This window comes from Rhinopithecus bieti, unplaced genomic scaffold, assembly GCF_001698545.2.
Source record: "Rhinopithecus bieti isolate Rb0 unplaced genomic scaffold, ASM169854v2 scaffold_6380, whole genome shotgun sequence".
Taxonomy (NCBI): Eukaryota; Metazoa; Chordata; class Mammalia; order Primates; family Cercopithecidae; genus Rhinopithecus; species Rhinopithecus bieti.
In genome coordinates this window covers 11231144-11250774 of record NW_016806642.1, presented here as the reverse complement: position 1 = coordinate 11250774, position 19631 = coordinate 11231144, and the positions used below count along the sequence as shown (strand labels likewise).

Here is a 19631-nt window from a genome sequence, read left to right as displayed (position 1 = left end):
CTGGGATGGGCCATGTCTTTGTACATGGATGGAGGCTGGCAGAGAGGAGAGGAACATCCCATTAATGGTGAAATGGGCACAGCCTGTGTGTTCGGGGAAAAAGACGGGTTGGGGCAGATAAGCAAGAAGGAAACTCCTTTGCCTAAATCATTATCAAGCACAAAGGACAGTAATGATACAAGTATGATGGGACATCATGATGGAAGGGAATTGGAGAGAGAGCAAAGAATAGACATTTTATTTCTGACTTTTGATGTGGCCGTTGTTATCTTTGCCTGCTCAGCATCTGTTACCTTGATTTTCCTGTGGGGAGCCCCCACCTCCACCAAATTCCAGGAATTCGAATTGAGGGCTGACAATTCACCCAAGTGACGAAGCCTGAAACCTGGGATTCTTCCCTGACTACCTTCAGCCTTCCCATCCAGACAGCCCTCAGTTTTGTAGATTCTACCTCCTTAATACCTCTGATCCACCTATTTCTCTCCATCTCCACTATCACCCCCCAATCCAACTCATCTTCACCTCTCATCTGAATATATATGTCAGCCTCTTACCTAGTATCCTTGCCTCCACTCCGCCTCCCTCCAATCCATTCTACTTCCTGCAGCAAGAGTGTTTTCTTTTTCCTATAGTGCAGATGTTCCTCTCCTATTTAATATCGTTTGATGGCTTCACATTACCCAGAGAATAAATTCCTAACTCTTTACGATGGCAAGTCCTCATTTACCTAGACCTTAGACCCAAGCTGCTTATACACTTGCTTTATGATCTTAGGCAAGATAATTCACTTCTCTGTTTCTCAGTTTCTTCATTTGTGTAATAAAATGAATATTATAATACTATATGCTTTATAAGATTGTTGTGAAGAATAAATGAATGCATGTATGTAAAGCACTTAGAACAATGACTAGGACATTATAGATGCTTTTAAGTTGTTTCTATCACCACTATCACCACCACTACCACTACCACCGCCATCATCACCACCCCTGTCATCATCATTGTTATCATGATTACCATCATCACATCTTTCTTCTCCTCATGATCATCCTCATCTTTGTATCTCACACTTTTTCCCTCTTACTCTCTGCTACAGCTATACTGAGACTTAATTCCTCCTAACACCCCAAACATATCTCCTCTCAGAATCTTCATATATGCTGAACTCTTTTCCTGGGAACTGACCCTCAGATTCCCATATCATGCCTCTTCACTTTTATCTTAAGTGTCTCTTCCCTAGAGAAGTCTTCCCTGACTACCTCAGATGGGGATATGATGCTGTTACACTGCCCCACAGAATCTCATCCCACTTTGTAACTGATACTTCCTTATTCAGTATGTCTCTCACTCACTTGACTGGAAACTGCTTAAGGGCAAGAACTGAGTATGTCTCAGTCACCATTAGCCATCTGTCCAACTCACTACCCTATCCACTCTATCATATAATGTGTTACCATGTTTCACATCATTTCCTTTCCCTATGCCCTCTCATTTTCATAGTGGGAAGCATTCTTCCTAGTGGAAATAAGTTTTCTGCTTATTTATAGCACTCTTTTATTTGAAATTATTTTAAAAACTAAGCAGAAGATTGCATTTTAATCCAACTAGTTAAATCATTTGAAATATTTATAAGGGCCATTTTCAGCCTTTGTTCTAAAAAAAAAAAAAGGAGTGTGGGTGGAGAGCAGGCAATAGAAGCCACATATGATTTGAAAGGAGAAGAGCTGAGGCTCTGAAGGACCACCAAAAGTTGCCTCTCTGCCCACTGGAAAGATGTTTCCCAAAATAAAAGACATGCCATTCACTGACACTTGCATGGTCTTGAAACCATGTGTGTTCTGCCTTGTGCCAAAAGAGTTTGGGAGAAGAGGGAGCGACTACTCCCAGCTCTGTCGGCAGCCGCTTCTGAAGCTGCCATAGCAACAAGTATAGACTAAAAGCGATCCTTCCATATTAGGTGTGAACTGACTCCAGACAAGGAAAATAACTTGCAGGGAAGAAGCCAGCTTTGCTGGGAAACTCACAGGGAGTAATATGCCAGTGACCCATCCCCCCACCCCAAGTGCCTTTCACTTCCCCAACCACCATGTGAGTAATAGTAGACAGAATTTTTTAAAAAAGAACTTTCCTTCAAACATTCAGACATACAGCTTTGCTGGGTAAAATTGCACTGGAGTCCTTCCCCACCCCCCAAGCCCCAGCACTCTCCTCTCTTGTTCTGATTTTCAGCTGCCTCAGTAGCCCATCCATCTGTCAGTGCACATATGGGTAAAAGAGGCAAGCCAGGAAGCAGAGAGAAGAAGAATTTGTATTTCATAAGCATGTTCTCAGCAGAGGAGTAGAAAATACCTTCTGCCAAAACAGAACAGGGTGGCAGGTCTGGAGTAGTATCTGCTCAGCTAGAAATGACCCTTAAAATGTAGATGCTACTCTGTCATTTGGGTTTCTGGGGCAGAACCTGTCTCTGTCCCCATAGTTTTCTACCCTAACCACCCTACCCCTTTCATCCACTCATCCATTCCCACCCAGAGACAAGACTTTCAGTGTCACATTGAGGCCCAGTTCCTGCCTTCATCCTTGTCTAGGCTCTTCTCTTTAGCCCTGACTCAGTTCAGATCAGAAATCTGACACTAAGTGACTGTGCAAACTTGCGAGAGTCACTTTGTCTCAGCATCAGTTTCCTTGGCTGTAAAACAGGGCTAATAACATTGCCAAACTGGTAGGTAAATTGTGAGGATTAAATGAAATAATTCCTGTAAACCTCTTAGAACAGTGTCTGGCTCATAACAAATGATCAGTAAGTGTTATTTTTTCCTCCCACAAGCTTCATCTTCCAGCTTATTTTGGAGTCTGGAGCTGCCCACATTGTCTAGTCTTGACAGATTTTGTCCTCAAAGGCAAAGACCATGTTGTTTTATTCGTCTTTGTCATACTGATTTGTCTACAGCCCTAGTTACCTAATACACAGCGCCTGGCTCAGTGTAAGTGTTTAATACATGTTTGTTGTGAAAAGGCACAAATTGATGGATGGGAAGATGAATGGGTGGGTAGATGCATAAATAATAGAGGGGAAAACCCACCCTTTTCTTGTCACATAGAATCAGGGAGAATCTGGGTCTCTGGCAAGCCATCCAACAGAGATGAGTTTTCCAGGTGGGTTGACAGACTTGCCTAGTCTTGAGGTCTTTTCTGACCAGAGGCTGTTACATGGAGTTGGCTAGATGTTTCCTTCTCCATCCATATGGGAACTTGGAAATTTGGCTAAAATTCTGGTATTTTGTTTTGTTTCTCTTTCTTAGCTTGACACTGGGGCTTCTTTCCTTTCTCTCCTTGAGTGCCAGCACAGATGCCAGCTGGCCCATGGGCTCTGTTAACCCTTTCCAGCCTGCCCTTGAATGGCTCTGCCAATACTCTGTATTGCTTGGCTTTGCTGTGAACCCATATGGCTTCTTGCCTCATAATGTTTACACTGCTACCCTGCCTCTCTCTCTCAGTTCCCCCAACCTGGCCTCTCTAGTCACACAGAGCCACATGAGAAGAGAGCTGGTATTAAGCACAGATATGGAAGGAAGGCAATGCATAAAGCTGTCAGCCTTACCTTGTGCCCATGGCACAGTTACCTGGCCCAGGCCTCTGACCACAGAGCTTATGTTCATTTTGCTACAGTAAAAGTCTTCTCAAAGTCGTTTTTAGTGAGATGGAGCATTTTTCCTATCCCTTTCTGTCTCATCTCCACAGCCTATCTTAGATTCTTTGCCTCTTTTTTATCTCTAATTTTACAAAGGGATAAACTGTGGCTTAGAAATAATATGAGATCTATATTATCATGAAGTCTCATCACTGGAAAGGAAACAGCCCTCCAGATGATGGAATCCTGGCCATGCACATATGAATAAAAGCAGCAGAGCTAGTTCTAGAGGGTACACCTTCTGACTGCTTGAGGTCTAGCCTAACTCCAGAGCACCTTATGCTTACACTGCAGTAACATTTACTACATATGTTGAAATCATCTGTTCATATATCTGCTTCCCATTCTCTGACTGAGACTTTCTTCTTTCTTTATAACAGTGTTCCAGATATTTTTGCTGCATAACAAACCATGTGAAACATACAGATTTACATGATTATCTCAATAGATGCAGGAAAAGGCCTTCAATAAAATTCAACATCCCTTCATGTTAAAAAATCTCAATAAGCTAGATATTGAAGGAACATATCTCAAAATAGTAAGAACCATTTATGACAAACCCACAGCCAATGTCATATTGAATGGGCAAAAGCTGGAAGCATTTCCCTTGAAAATCAGCACAAGACAAGATGCCTTCTCTCACCACTTCTAGTCAACATAGTATTGGAAGTTCTGGCCAGAGCAATTGGGCAAGAGGAAGAAATAAAGGGTATTCAAATTGAAAGTCAAACTGTCTTGCAGATAACATGATCTTATATCTAGAAATATCCCTGTATTTAACATGATCTTATATCTAGAGAAAAAACCCATTGTCTCAGCCCCAGAGCTTCTTAAGCTGATAGGCAACTTCAGGATACAAAATCAACGTGCAAAAATCACAAGCATTTCTCTATACCAACAACAGGCAAGCAGAGAGCCAAATCATGATTGAACTCCCATTCACAAATGCCACAAAAAGAATAAAATACCTAGGGATACAACTAACAAGGGAAGTGAAGAACATCTTCAAGGAGAACTACAAATCACTGCTCAAGGAAATCAGACAGGACACAAACAAATGGAAAAACATTCCATGCTCACAGATAGGAAGAATCAATATCATGAAAATGGCCATACTGCCCAAAGTAACTTATAGATTCAATGCTATTCCTATTACATTATCATTGACATTCTTCACAGAATTAGAAAAAACTATATTAAAATTAATATGGAACCAAAAAAGAGCCCACATGCCACGACAATTATAAGTAAAAAGAGCAAAACTGGAGGCACCACACTACCTGACATCAAACTATATTACAAGGCCACAGTAACCAAAACAGCATGGTTCTGATACAAAAACAGACATGTAGACCAATGGAACAGAATAGAGAACTCAAAAATAGGACCAAACATCTACAACCATATGATCTTTGACAAACCTCACAAAAACAAGCATTGGGGAAAGGATTCCTTATATAATAAATGATGCTGGGAAAACTGGCTAACTATATGCAGAAAATTGAAACTGAACTCACCTTACACAAAATTAACTCAAGATGGATTAAATACTTCAGTGTAAAACCCAAAACTATAAGAACCCTAGAAGAAAATTTAGGCAATACCATTCAGGACATAGACGTGGGCAAAGATTTCATGATGAAAACACCAAAAGCAATGCAACAAAAGCAAAAATTGGCAAATGGGATCTAATTAAACTAAATAGCTTCTGCACAGCAAAAGAAACTATCATCAGAGTGAACAGACAACCTACAAAATGGAAGGAAATGTTTGCAGTCTATCCATCTGACAAAGGTCTAATATCCAGAGTCTATTATACAAGGAAATTAAATAAATTTACAAGAAAAAAAAAACCCCATTGAAAAGTGGGCAAAGGACATGAACAGACACTTCTCAAAAGAAGACATTTATGCAGCCAATAAACATATTTTAGAAAAGCTTAACATCACTCACTATTAGAGAAATGCAAATCCAAACTACAATGAGATACTATCTCACGCCAGTCAAAATGGCAATTATTAAAAAGTCAAGAAATGACAGATGCTGGCAAGGCTGTGAAGAAATAGGAACACTTCTACACTGTTGGTGGGAGTGTAAATTAGTTCAACCATTGTGGAAGACAGTGTGGTGATTCCTCGAAGACACAGAACCAGAAATACCATTTGACCCAGCAATCCCATTACTGGGTATATACCCAAAGGATTATAAATCATTTTACTATAAAGATAGGTGCACACGTATGTTCACTGCAGCACTAATCACAATAGCAAAGACATGGAATCAACACAAATGCCCATTAATAATAGGCTGGATAAAGAAGATGTGGTACATACACATCATGGAATACTATGCATCCATAAAAAGGAATGAGATCATGTCCTCTGCAGGGACATAGATGGAGTTGGAAGCCATTATCTTTAGCAAACTAATGCAGAAACAGAAAACAAAACACAACATATTCTCACTTATAAGTGGGAGCCAAACAAGGTAAACACATGGACACAAGGAGAGAACACACATTGGGGCATGTCAGGACTGGAGGAAGGGAGAGCATCAGGAAAAATAGCTAATGCATTTTGGGCTTAATACCTAGATGATGAGCTGATAGGTGCAGCAAATAACCATGGCACACATTTACCTATGTAACAATCCTGCACATGGACACTAGAACTTAAAATTTTTAAAAATACAGGTTTAAAACAACTTTTTGATTATATCTCACAGTTCTATGCATTAACTGGGCTCAGCTGGGTGGTTCTTTAGTTGGGTGTCTCATGTGGTTATAGTCAGTGGCTGGAACAGAGTCACCTGAAGACTACCTTGGGCTGGATGCCTGAGATGGCATGCTCTCATGGTTCGCAGTTGATACAGGCTGCTGCTCAGGAAGGGTCATCAACTAGGCATATTCATGGGATAGGGGCTTTGCTCAGCAACTGGGTTTCAAGAGCAACTGCCTCCAGGGGCCTAATCAGGAGATGCAAGGCTTTGTATGACCTACTCTCAAAAGTCCCACTGTTTCACTTGTCATATTCTATTGGTCAAGCAAGTCACTAAAATCAGCTGAGATTCAAAAGGAGCAGCAAAGTCCAGGCATGGTGGCTCATGCCTATAATCTCAACACTTTGGGAGGCCAAGGCAGGCAGATCATTTGAGGTCAGGAGTTCAAGACCAGCCTGACCAACATTGTGAAACCCTGTCTCTATTAAGAATACAAAAATTCACTTGGTATGGTAATGCCTGCTTGTAGTCCTAGCTACTCAGGACACTGAAGTGGGAGAATCCCTTGAATCTGGGAGACGGGGGCTACAGTGAGCTGAGATCACACCACTGCACTCCAGCCTGGGTGACAGGCCAAGACTGTCTCAAAAAACAAAACAAAACAAAACAACAACAACAAAAAAGAGCATGTTTAACATTCCACTTAAAGATAGAGTCTTTTCATCATCTCTGAGGTCTCAACACCTAAAATAGTATACACAAAGAATAAATATTTGTTCATTCACATTCAAACTGACAAATTATGTGGATGGAGATTATGTCTGGAACAAATTTAATGGCCTCCACTTACTCTCTTGAAATCTCTTAGTGTCTTTTACTCCAAATGACGTAAATGTATTTTCCAAAAATATCTCTTCCTGCTTATCTGAAGTTTCTGTCTGGATCTCTTTATAAATCAGGAATACATCAGCACAAGGGTATAATGAAATGGAAAAATTTCCAGTATGGCTGGAAAAGGTGCCCGGTAGCAATCTCAGCCTTCTGAACTTCTATCCCCTAGTCTCTAAAAGTCTACAATTTAATAACAAGGGCTTCCCTGAAGTGGGAAGAATCAGCTTTCAAAATACTCTTACGCAGATAAAGGTCTACTTTTTGAGTATTCTCCCAGCTATATGTACACAGTCATGTAATGTCAGCATGAAAGCACATACCTCTACTGTTACTGTGAAAAGCTCGTCATTTAGTATAGTGCCTGGTACATAATAAGTGAAAATAAACACTGCTATTATTTTAAGTTCGTAAGCCCCTCGTTTGACCTCTCTTCTCCTTATATTTTTGCTTCCCATTTAAAAGACCCATTACAATTACATTCTAGTGAAACAAATTAACTTGGAAACTTGAGGCAAAGTAATCTTTGAGGCTTCTTTATTTGGCTCGCTTAGCCTTTTATTGCTAAAGGGGAAATCTTTATGTGTGCTGGTCATATTTCTCTGCTCCTTCAATAATACACAGGCTTATGTAGCCTTAGTTCAACACCAAATAACTTAATGCAAGGATACCCTGAAGTGGCTCTGTCAGTCCCAGTCTGACACCACCCCATAACAAATTTTAGTTTCCCTATCCATCCCCTACTTAGACATAATAATGCTATGGTCTCTCTAGAGCTTTCTTTCTGTAGCTGTCTCTAGACTTTCTTCTCCTATCATGCATTTGCATTGAACAAACATTTCTGTAGCTTTTGCCATTCACTTTTTTTACCCCTTTTTCTTTCCAACTACCAGTTTCTACCTTTCCAAGGTATTACCTTTTTTCTGTGTCTTGATCTGTATTTTACACTTCTCAATGTACTTTTGCATCAACCTAGTGTATCCTCTTAGCATCTTTAGTAAAGATAACATGATGGCTGTAACTATTCCCATTTTAAAGATGATTGACAAAAGGCTAAGAGAGGTGAAGTGACTTCCTCAAGATCATTTACATAGAACATTATCAGACCAGGAATGGAATCTCAATGTTTTGGCTTAGATTCCAGTCATTTTGCCCCCATTAAACTAAGTTATTTTTAGTGATGTCACTGAGAGTTCAATAACACTTGATTTTAAAGTCTGAGGGAAACCATTAAAGTTTGGACTTTCATGGACTTGATATTAAAAGTGAACACTTAGCTCCACTGAACTATAAAAATGGACTTAAACTTCTAGATCAATTTGAAAGGTAATTAATTTTCCTAAAATAAGAGAAGCTCTTCTTCCCAGTGAATATTAAATAGGAGTCTTGTGATGATTTAGAATTTGCTACAGATTCTTATATGCTGAAATCATGATGACTTTGTAGTTAATTCATGGAAGCAGATACCCTCTCCCCTCTGGATCTTATTCAAGGCTTGTGTGAATTATCTGATTTGGAGAGAATCTATCATAAAAGCAATGACAAACCACATTGATATAACTCCTCCTACCCAAAAGATGGCACACAGCAAACCAAATAATACCTACAATATTTGGTATTAGCAAATAAAGATATTCTCACCTGTATCCAGCACAAAAGCTTTCCAACAAGCTGGAGACAGTGCAATATGGAAAGAGAGCCCTGGGCTTGGAATAAGAAAGAAACTCATATGTTTTAAGCTCCTATAATGTTCAGTTAAAAACCATAAATATTGAGCACTGATTTGGTGACATGTATTGTGCTAGAGATAATGGCATAGGACCCCTTCTTTCAAAGAGCCTTCAGTTCAATAAGTCAGAGACACCAAGATATTCATGATCATGTACTGGGTGTCTTGATAGAGAGAAATGTAAAGTTAATGGCATAGAGTGACATAAGAGCACCTGGAAGGACACCTAATCCACATTGAAGGGATTAGGGAAGAGCAGATGAGGCTTTCTAAAGATGTCAGTTGATCTGAATTGTGATCAAGGTGTGGGTATTGGAATGTCAGAGGATGTGTAAGGGCATCATAGACAGAATGAACAGTATGAGCAAGCCATAAAGCAGCAAGATATGGAAAGACGGGACTGTAAATTTGTTCATATTACAAAAGCACAACATGTCAGTCAGGAAGCAGCAGAAGGTAAGGTTAGAGAAGTAGACATGAGGCATGCAGTCCACTAAGGACTTTACACACATTATCTAATCTATATGTCACAGGAGTTGTAAAAAGTTGTATTTCTCCATTTCACAGATGAGTAAAATGAAGGCCAAGGAGATCAAATAATTTTCTTAGATCGTCTCTGAAGCTCTGAATATGTCTCCAGAAAAGCTGTACTCTGGTCTCACAAGAAATGTACATCATCCTTAGGGAGATCATTATTCATTTCTGGGTCTCTAGTCCATTTTTGTTGAAACAAAGGGGACTGGACAGGATGTTTTCTCAAGCCACTGCCTGCTGCTGCAAGTTAGGATCCTCCAGGCTCTTCTGGCTGCTACTGCAGAGTTAGAACCACGTGCTTGTTTTTAGTACCATGGAGAGGTGCCACATTGCTGAGAGCTGCAGACCCGAGGGTCAGCCAATGTAGAGAAAACCAGGAGATCCACAAATCTTCCTTTACACAAGACATCACCAAAGACAGAAGAGCATAAAGGAGAGGGAATATCATGAGAGGAGAGAGAAAGAGAAATTGTCCATCACCAGTGCTCTCTTAAACAGAAGCTGAATGATATGCTGAGTGAGACAAAGTGAACTAAATAAAAGGAATAAATTGTAGCAGCAACATGTCCTCGACATCATAATACAGATGCTGTAATCATACAAGGCTAATAGTCTGAGTCACTCCATAGCCATCAAAAACAAAGAATTGATGGGACAAGCCTTGTGGCTGCTCACAAAAACCAATAAATTGAACTTGCTGACCATGGCCTGGAGACAGGGGGAGGCACAATAAAATTATGTAACTGGTGGTTTATTTCCTGAATAACACAGTCTTCTCTTCTCTTTCTCACCTTCAAGACAGGTGCTCCATGGCCTCATGTTTCTTCCTTCCACAATCAAAACGTCCTCTCCAAGAAGGCTCCACTACTTGATTTATACTAAGGTGTAAGTGGCTGCTAAAACTTAAAGAGTTGTCTCTCACAGGAAAGTCAGAAGCTTAGGGATTGATTCACTCTAAATTAAGCTCAATGAGAACAGAGAAATTTTCTATCTTGTTCACAGGACCTACAATGGTGTCTAACACAAAATATGTGATCAATAACAATAGCAGCAATAATATTTATTAACACTTATTGAATGTTTACTATGTGGCAAGTGCTTCTTTGTATCCTTTTAAAGCTCATAAGAGCAGAATGAGGTAGACAGTATCATTGTTCCACTTTTCATTGTGGGAACCTGGGACATAGATACCTTAACTTCCTAAGGTCACATAGCTAGAAAATGCAAGATTCGAAGCCACAAAAATCTAAATCCAAAACCCATGTCCTTAACTGTGATGGTTAATTATATGTATCATCTTGACTGTACCACAGAGTGCCCAGCTTAAACATTATTTCTGGGTGTGTCTCTGAGGATGTTTCTGGATGAGATTATCATCTGGATTGATGGACCCAGTAAAACAGACTGCCCTCTTCAATGCAGGTGAGCATTATTCAATCCACTGAGACCTTGAATAGAACAAAAGGCAAAGGAAGGAAGAATTTGCCCCTTTTTTTCTGACTCAGGGCTTGATTGGGGACATTTTGTCTCATTTTTTACTACCTTTGGACTGGGGTTTATACCATCTGCTCCTCTGATCCTTAGGCCTTCAGACTAGGCTGAATTATATCCCCAGCTTTCCTGGGTCTCCAGCTTGCAGATGTCATATCATGGGATTTCTCAGCTTCCATAATTGTGTGCTCTGGAGAAACCTCATCATTTACCATTGTACCACACTGATGAGAGGAAAAGATGGAGAGATGCACAGAGAAAATCAGAAAGAGACAGTTATGCACATACCACATCAAGAAATAAAGTATCTTCAAAACTGTTAAAATATTTTTAGAGCCTATGCTGTCATACTATGAGGATTAAGGATGAAAAATAGTAATAATTCATCAATTCCATTCAACACATAGGCACTAGGCTGATCACTGATAATACAGAAATAAAAAGAGAACCTGTCTTCAATGTGTTCATATCTAGTGAGGAGCAGGGACAAGTAAAAGACAAGACGGTCTGATGTGTGTTTAGATAGAAGTGAGTGTGTTAGTGCTGGTGCTATGGAAATTCCGAAAGCAGGTGCATTTCCAGGGTTAAGGGCTAGAGTGTTGCAAATAATATGTGCTCTATGCATAGACCCCAGAAACCCCATGACTGAGAAGCTGATTGGGTACTCAGGCCAAAAGGTGGAGAAAGTCCCCAGAGATACATGCAAAGATTGGTGGACCATCTTCAAATATTGGAGATCCTGTAGTCTGATATAACACTTTCTGCAATCTTTAGACTTAACAAGTATTCTGAATATTTAATAGGAGTCAGTCTCTGTGCTTGGCACTTGGAACGTAAAAATGAGCAAGTTGATGTTTTCCTGTCTTCACTGAGATCACATTCTAAAATTCTACATCTGCAAATGGTGAAGTGGAGACCCACATGAGACCCAACTGAGGTGAAATTGAGGTAGAGTTTCCTGCCAAAGATTGCACAGTGAGGCAATGATAAAGCACAAACTCAGAGCCAAGGCTTGAGTTTGCTGCCACCTTACAAGAAATGCTCATTGAATAAATGAGTGAGTAGTGAACAAGGATGTATTATAAAAGTTCTTTGGTAGGCAAAAGAAAAAAGTCACCTAGTTAGGTAGTTAGATGGAAGTCATGGCTTGAGTCTGGCTTGACTACACAGCTATCTTCATAACATCTGCCAGCGGCCCGAGTAGCCTAGAAGGCCTAAGTCCAAAACCTTCTTCATCTTTGACATCAGTTCTCTCTCACTGCAGCTTCTCAGTAGTCCCCTGTATTCCCATGTATAGTGCATTTTGTTTCCATTTGTTTATTGTTTCTGCAAATCCTCAGCAGAGCCCCAAAAAATCAAAATCAAAAATACACCTTCCTAGAGCAGCCTCAGAAAGTCCCAGGAGAGATGATAGCAGTCATAAGAGGAGAAAATAACCCAGTAGAGTATAAATAAAGCCTGCACAGCAATGGAGAGGCTGAATTGCATCATCTTTTTCCTACTTGCCACTGGAAACCACAGGAGAATCTGGCACAGGCAGTGTAACCTTTAGATGACCCAGCTACCGGCTACACAGGCCAGCTCTCCAGCATGGAAGAGAGCCCCCAGAGCCTGTGTCTGGTGCCCAAGAGGGTTGTTTGCAGACAACAAATTGGCCAACAGGCAGAAGCCATAAGCCCCTTACTTTTGTTGAACTGTCTCATTTTCTTCCAAAGTGGTCAGTCTTAGAAAGACCCAAGGACAAAACATCTCAGAAATGTCCCAATGTGAAGTAACAAATGGATATTTTGGTGAAATCCGCTTAGCACTCTTTAGAGCAGGACTGTCTCCTCAGTGAGATACTCTGAGAGCCCTCCTGAGCTCACAGTTATTTGGACTTTGACAGCCATTTTGATGACATCGAAACCCATCCTGTTGGTCTCTGGCCCTTTGTAACTGGTGGCTTATTTCCTGTTTCATTCAGCTTTCTCTTCTACTTCTCACTCATGGCTGGGTCCTTTAATCTTTTCTATCTTGCCAGATACTACAATCTACTTAAACCTAGCGTATTCAAGTAACTGACAGCCTCCTAATCTACCCAGTTCCACCAATAGATAAACAATATCACTTTTCATCAGATAGGACTTGAATTTCATCAGACAGGACCTGACCATTTTTGACTATGAAAAAATCTCCCAAATGCCTGAGGGAATCTGAATTTTTGGAAAAAATTACTTATTTATGTAAATCCTATAGAAATTAATTCTTAAAATCTCCATTCATAGTATCTTCAGTAGCAAGTGGCTGAAGGGAAATTTTAATTCAACTCCTACATGCTTCTGTTCCATTCAACTCAACTTAATTTGAGCTAAGAAATATTCATAGCCAATTAATAAAGAAAAGATTTTTAAAGGGAATAAGTAAACATTTGTTAAGCACCTACCATTTGCCAGATACTATGCACAGTCTTAAGGATATAGAAATAAAGGAGGCACAGCTCTGTCTTTGAGGAGCTTACCATCTAGTCTTTGCTAGATGTCATAGAAACATGTCATGGAAAACATAAATCCAATTTCATGGTAAATGTATCATAATCATGATATAGACTGCAATGGAACCTTAGAAAGAAGAGGTTCATTACAACCAGCACAGAGTGGAGAAGGCTTCTGTAAAGCAATATGAGCTGTGATGAATGGGACTCTTGGTAGCTACACATAGGGCACACTTAGGTAGAGGATGCAAAAATGCCAAAGTTAGCATGTGGGATGCACACTCTTCTAACGGGCAAAATGGCATGCTTGGTCCAGAACGTGTGTATGTGTGTGTGTGTGTGCTTGCAAGTGTGTATGAGTGCATATGTGTCATGAGTGGTGATGAGAAAGATTTAAGGCTGATAAGAGAAGATTCATGTTCACTTTTGGCTTTCTTAGTCATTAGCAAAGCACTTTATGGGGATCACTGTATGCTCAGAGATTGTGGTCTTTGGAAAGCCTTTCCTGACCACCTGTTGGTGGATTAGGTGCCTCCTCTGAAGAACTACAGTCTCCGAGATTTGGTATTGTGATTTTTCTGTTGCTCCTGGTCTCCTCCTCCAAAATGTGAGCCACTTGAGGGTAATGACTACTTTACTCACAGAACTCCCATGCCAACAAGGTTCCTGGCACATAGTAGGTACTTGGAAGAAATTTGTTGAATTAATGAGTTACAATTGCCTTTTGTGCCTTTGTCATAATTTCTCACATAGGTGAGAATTCTGAAGCCTGAGAGAGAAAATAATTGGTTTCAGTCACAAGGCCAGCCATAGCAAAATTTATTTCTAGATGTCCTTGTTTCATGGGAATGGAGGTGGCAGGGGAAAGCATTTTGTAACCCTCTCTGTCAATTCTAGATCTAGAGGGACCACAATAGCTTTTGGAGTCACTGATCAAAATGTCCCCAACAGGGAGGCCTTTCCTGACCACCTCCTCTCCCCTCATTCTCTAGCTCAAGCCATATTTTCTCTATGTGACTTACATACATACTACATTTTTTGTTTATCACCTTTCTCCTTTGAAAGAAGAGTAGATGAGAGATTTTTTTGTCTGTTTTATTTATTGCTTTATGCTCAGCACAGAGGATATGCCTGGCCTCTGGTGGAGGCTCTATAGATGTGTGTTGAATGACTTAGAGAATAAACACTATGGAATGCAAGGGACAGAGGTGCTACAAACGGGAACATGGATATCAAAAGAGAGACATTCGGCTGGTGCAGTGGCTCATGCCTGTAATTCCAGCACTTTGGGAGGCCAAGAGGGGGTGGATCACTTGAGGTCAGGAGTTTGAGACCAGCCTGGCCAAAATGGTGAAATCCTGTCTTTAATAAAAATACAGAAAAAAAAAATTACCAGGCATGGTGGCACATCCCTATAGTACCAGCTGTTTGGGAGGCTGAAGAAGGAGAATCACTTGAACCTCAGAGTCAGAGGTTGCCGGAGGTTGGAGTGAGCTGAGATCATGCCACTGCACTCCAGACTGGGCAACAGAGAAAGACTCTGACTAAAAAAAAACAAAAAACAAAAAAAACAAACAACAACAACAACAACAACAAAAAACAGCAAGCAAGCAAGCAAGCAAGAAAGAAAAGTGAGACAGTCAACAACTCCTTACAGAGTGTCCACAGTGGTATAGAGCCTTCTGGCAGATACTTGGCCAAACAGCAATGGTTGATTGTGGTCCCTCCCAAAGGACCCAGTAATATGATCACCTGGCAAAGGCTATGCACAAAAACATCAAACACCAAACAACAGGAGGTAGCCAGCTGTGAGTGGTTGGGGCAGGAGAGAGTATCAAGGACAGGTCGGGGCAAAGTGCAGCTCATGCATGTTCCAAGACTCCAGTGGCACATCCTGCTGGAGGCTCATGCATACATTTACTGTGCTTTTATTTGCACTGCTCCCTTCATCCTTGTGCTCTTCCTCAATGTTTGCCTGATTAGACTGTGCTCAGGCCATCGTTTTTTACAGGAAGCATTTCCTTCTCGCTCATTTCTTCTCTATGCCTCCATGGTACTGTGAACCCATATTATCATAACACTTGTTATGTTGGATTGTAGCCTTAATGGAAGGCAGAATTGTTGTATGATTAAAAACCGAGGGTGGAGCAAGACTACCTGGGTTTGAATCTCAATCAACTTCCAGCTAGCTGTGTTTATCTTGGGCAAATGATTAAACTCTCCATTATATCTTTCAAAAGGAAATTTTAATTAGCACCTACTTCATAGAGTTGTTCAGAGAAGCATATTAATTAATTTAAATGTTTCAGATACTTCAGACACTGCCTGACAAATAGTAAGATTCAGTAAAACGTTAGCTTCTAGAGAGTGCAGCCTACAAGCCCAACCATCTTCTCTAGGTCAAGTGCTGTGCTGAGATATATTTATGTATGTCATCTCATTGTTCTTCTCAACAAACTTGCAAGGTAAGTAGTATTTAATCAATGCTTCCCTTGAAGAAGTGGAAGCTTAATAGGATTTTTAAATGGTGAGCATTTAAGCTTCTTTCACTTATATTTAAGTGAAATAGGGTTAATAATGCCTATTTTAGAGTTGTGAGAATTAAGTGAGAACATGCATAATTTAGTAGAATAAATAAAAGCTGAGATGAGTATTTTAAATGACCTCTAACTTGGTGTTACTTGGATAGGTTGCTTCAAATTCAAGTGTACATAAGGCCCTATAGGTGTAATGATGAGTATAAATATCCCCTGTCCTCAAAGAGCCCATGGTCTAGTGGACTGTTGCATTGGTTTGGAGGCAATGACTAGGTCTCATTTATCTCAGAACGCTCTCGACCCAACTGCACAATGCCTGGTACAGAGTGAGTGCTCAATGGCGGGTTCTTGCATTGCTTCCTGACTCTGGTTCCAAATGGCTCTTTCTCCACTTCTTCTCAGGTTCAGGAGATACAGGGAATATAGGGAATGGGAAAGACATATCTAATGGTTGGCCTCATATATGCTCTGGATCAACAGTGATTATAATAAATGTTAAAATGGAAACCCTAGAAGAGTAATATAGAAGAATGGTGAGGAAGAAAGTAAATCTAATTGGTTAGATTAGAGAAGGCTTCCTGAAAGGTAAGATCTGAACTGAGTCTTGAAGGATGGTTATAACTTAATGAGAAAGACATTTGAAAATATAGTAGAACAGGTTGAACAAAGTTTTAGGGAGTGCCTGACTGTTGGGAAATCTTCAACTGTGGTTGGATAAGGTGCTTGGAGAGAACACAGTGCTGAGAAAGAAGACATTTGAAAGTATAGTAGAAGCAGGTTGAACAAAGTTTTATGGAGTGCCTGAATGTTGGGAAATCTTCAACTGTGTTTGGACAAGGTGCTTGGAGAGAACACAGAGCTGAGAAAGAATGTATCTATAGCGGAAGATTGGGAGAATGGGTCCCATCACTTGGGGCAGTTTCCTTCATTGTCAGGTCAACCAGATGACCCTAAAAGCACTTTCAAGTAAAGTATTATGATTGAAAAAATATGATTAAAGAATATTATATATTGACAACATTTTAAATTATTGAAATCTTGTTGAGGCTATCATTCATATCAGCATACATTGGATGCTTCGTATCTTTGCAGTCTTTCCAAGACTTTTCTACTTGTGCTGCTCATTAGTAACTTCAGCTTACTCAAATGGATGCTATGAATACTATAAAACTAATATTGTTTCTCTTTTTTTCCTGGCTAGAGAGCTTAAAGCCAAATTCATGGCCACTTGTACCAGGTGCACAGGATTACATGTTCAAGTTTGTTGACTGATTCCACCATTGTCTTTAAGTTAATTTCTTTCTATTACTGTTCCTTTGCCCACCATTGCTCATTTATCTCATCTTTTTACCTGTATTATTTGTATCTCTTGAAGACACTTCAAATCCTGTTGGAATGGGAATGAGATAGGGTACAAACAAATTATCAACAGTATACGCTTTATTGTAGCCCAAGGCTTTCAGCAGAGTAACAACTTATACAGCCTACAGAAGGAGCCTATGCCTCTCCAGCAGCTCTGTCATCACTCTCAGACTGGAGTTGCAGGTGGGACAGACATTCTGTAGGTCTGGATGCAATTTGTCAAAGGAGCCTGTGCCTCTCCAGCAGCTCTGTCATCACTCTCAGACTGGAGTTGCAGGTGGGATAGACATTCTGTAGGTCTGGATGCAATTTGTCACTGCACACATGCTGGAGATGATAAGAGAAGTTAGAAAGAGAGGGAAGAGTCCGAGGACTAGAAATGAGCCAAACAAATGCTCTGATGGGGGCATGGCCCAGGCCAAAGGCTGACTCTGAGACTGAGACAGGCCTGGAGGAGGCAAGAGCAACGTCTTGCATCATTGTCTCCAGGAGGCTGCCCAGTCTAGAGTAGGCACCCCTTCTCTGGGCTCCCAGACCCTTCCATGTTTATCCTTCTTTGTAGCACCTCTTATTACTTTACTCTACGTGGAAGTATGTCACTACATCTATTTACCAGTATAATTACTTCTCTCTTTTATGTATATAAGAGTCACTAGGAGACATGTAAAACACAGACTCCCTTGTTCTATTCCAAAAAAAAAATTCTGGTTTTATGTCTAAGGTGAGGCTCGGGAATCAGCATTTTCAACCAACAGCCCAAGTCATCTGAGGGCAGTCATTCACAGATCCTGGGAAATTTTGTCTGTATTGGACTACTGATAAAGGAACATCTACCCTGTCTCTAATCTGTAGCTCCCAGCAGAGGGTCTGGCTCAGAGTCTCATGTGTTATTTTGCAGATGCTCAAACTAAGGCACAAGAAATTACATCACTTATACAAAAGCACCTGTCTAGAGATTGGAGAAGCCAGATTTAAAACTCAGATTTGACTGATTCCAAAGAGTATGTCCTTCTCACAGTCCTAAGCAAGGAGGTATGGTGGTTTACTTCAGTGGTATCTAAGTAGGCTGTGCACTTTCAATGAGATGTGCAATATAATCAACTCAGATGTGGAAGGAACACATTAGAACATCTATTCACATTTATTTTAATACAGCATTTCTTATTTTTATTTTCATATGATTATGGCCTATAAGCATAGGTGCAGAGGTGCATGTATGCAATGAATAAATCAATACACATAATACATGGCGTGTAACACATCTCTCTGGGACTTCTCAGGGGCCAGAGCAAGAGATGAATGAGCAGAATTACTGTAGGAGGATTAAACACTTCTGCTCAGAACTTGTAGGACCTGCACATTTGTCTTCTTGCCTACCAAAGACTGACTGTAATGTACTGGGCTTGCTAGTACATACCTTCATCTGCCACATACCCAGGTCCTCTCCATCCATGTGCTTCCTGGAGGCAGAGGCAAGCAGCTCTCTGCAGGGTAGAGTGGCACAAACCCCTAGGCTCAAGGACAGGATAAAAGCCTTTCTGTCTCTCCCATGATTTCTACTTCATTTATGGCTCAGCTCCATGGAGTTGCTAAAAGAAAGGGTTACATTAGAAACCAAATTTACTGAGTAGACAAAGTTAGATTTAGGCAAAAATGTGAATGCTCTGATGACTCAGGATAATGTAGAAAACTGGGTAGTGGGGGGCTCTGCTTAGAAGGAAAAGGGGCTTCTGGGATATGTTTTTCAAGGGCCCCAGCATGGTGAAGAAATGTAGTTGTCAGAAATGAGCTTTTGGAAGGTACTGCTGCTTTAAGAAAACTGGCGAGGTCTGGGACCAGTGGCTCACGCCTGTAATCCCAGCACTTTGGGAGGCTGAGACAGATGGATCACCTGAAGTCAGGAGTTCGAGACCGGCCTGACCAACATGTTGAAACCCCGTCTCTACTAAAAATATGAAAAATTAGCCGGGCATAGTGGCGGGCACCTGTAATCCCAGCTACTCAGGAGGCTGAGACAGGAGAATTGTTTGAACCTGGGAGGCAGAGGTTGCAGTGAGCCGAGATCATGCCATTGCACTCCAGCCTGGGCAACAAAAGCGAATCTCCGAAAAAAAAAGAAAACAAAAGAAAAGAAAAGAAGGAAGGAAGGAAGGAAGGGAAGAGGAAAAAGAAAGAAAGAGAGAAAGAGAGAGAGAGAAAGAAAGAAAGAAAGAA

The 19631-nt window shown here is 40.6% G+C and overlaps 1 long non-coding RNA gene across 1 annotated transcript in view; it reads right to left on the bottom strand.

Annotated features, from left to right (window-relative positions):
* Positions 1-17581: 17581 nt before the first annotated feature.
* The window catches only part of LOC108532927 (uncharacterized), a 24236-nt gene continuing 22186 nt past the window's right edge, over positions 17582-19631 (bottom strand). The window contains exons 2-3 of the long non-coding RNA XR_001886592.1: positions 18835-19006; positions 17582-17744 (exon numbers count right to left, since the gene is read on the bottom strand). This is a non-coding gene — a long non-coding RNA (uncharacterized LOC108532927). The remainder of the gene's footprint in view (positions 17745-18834; positions 19007-19631) is intronic.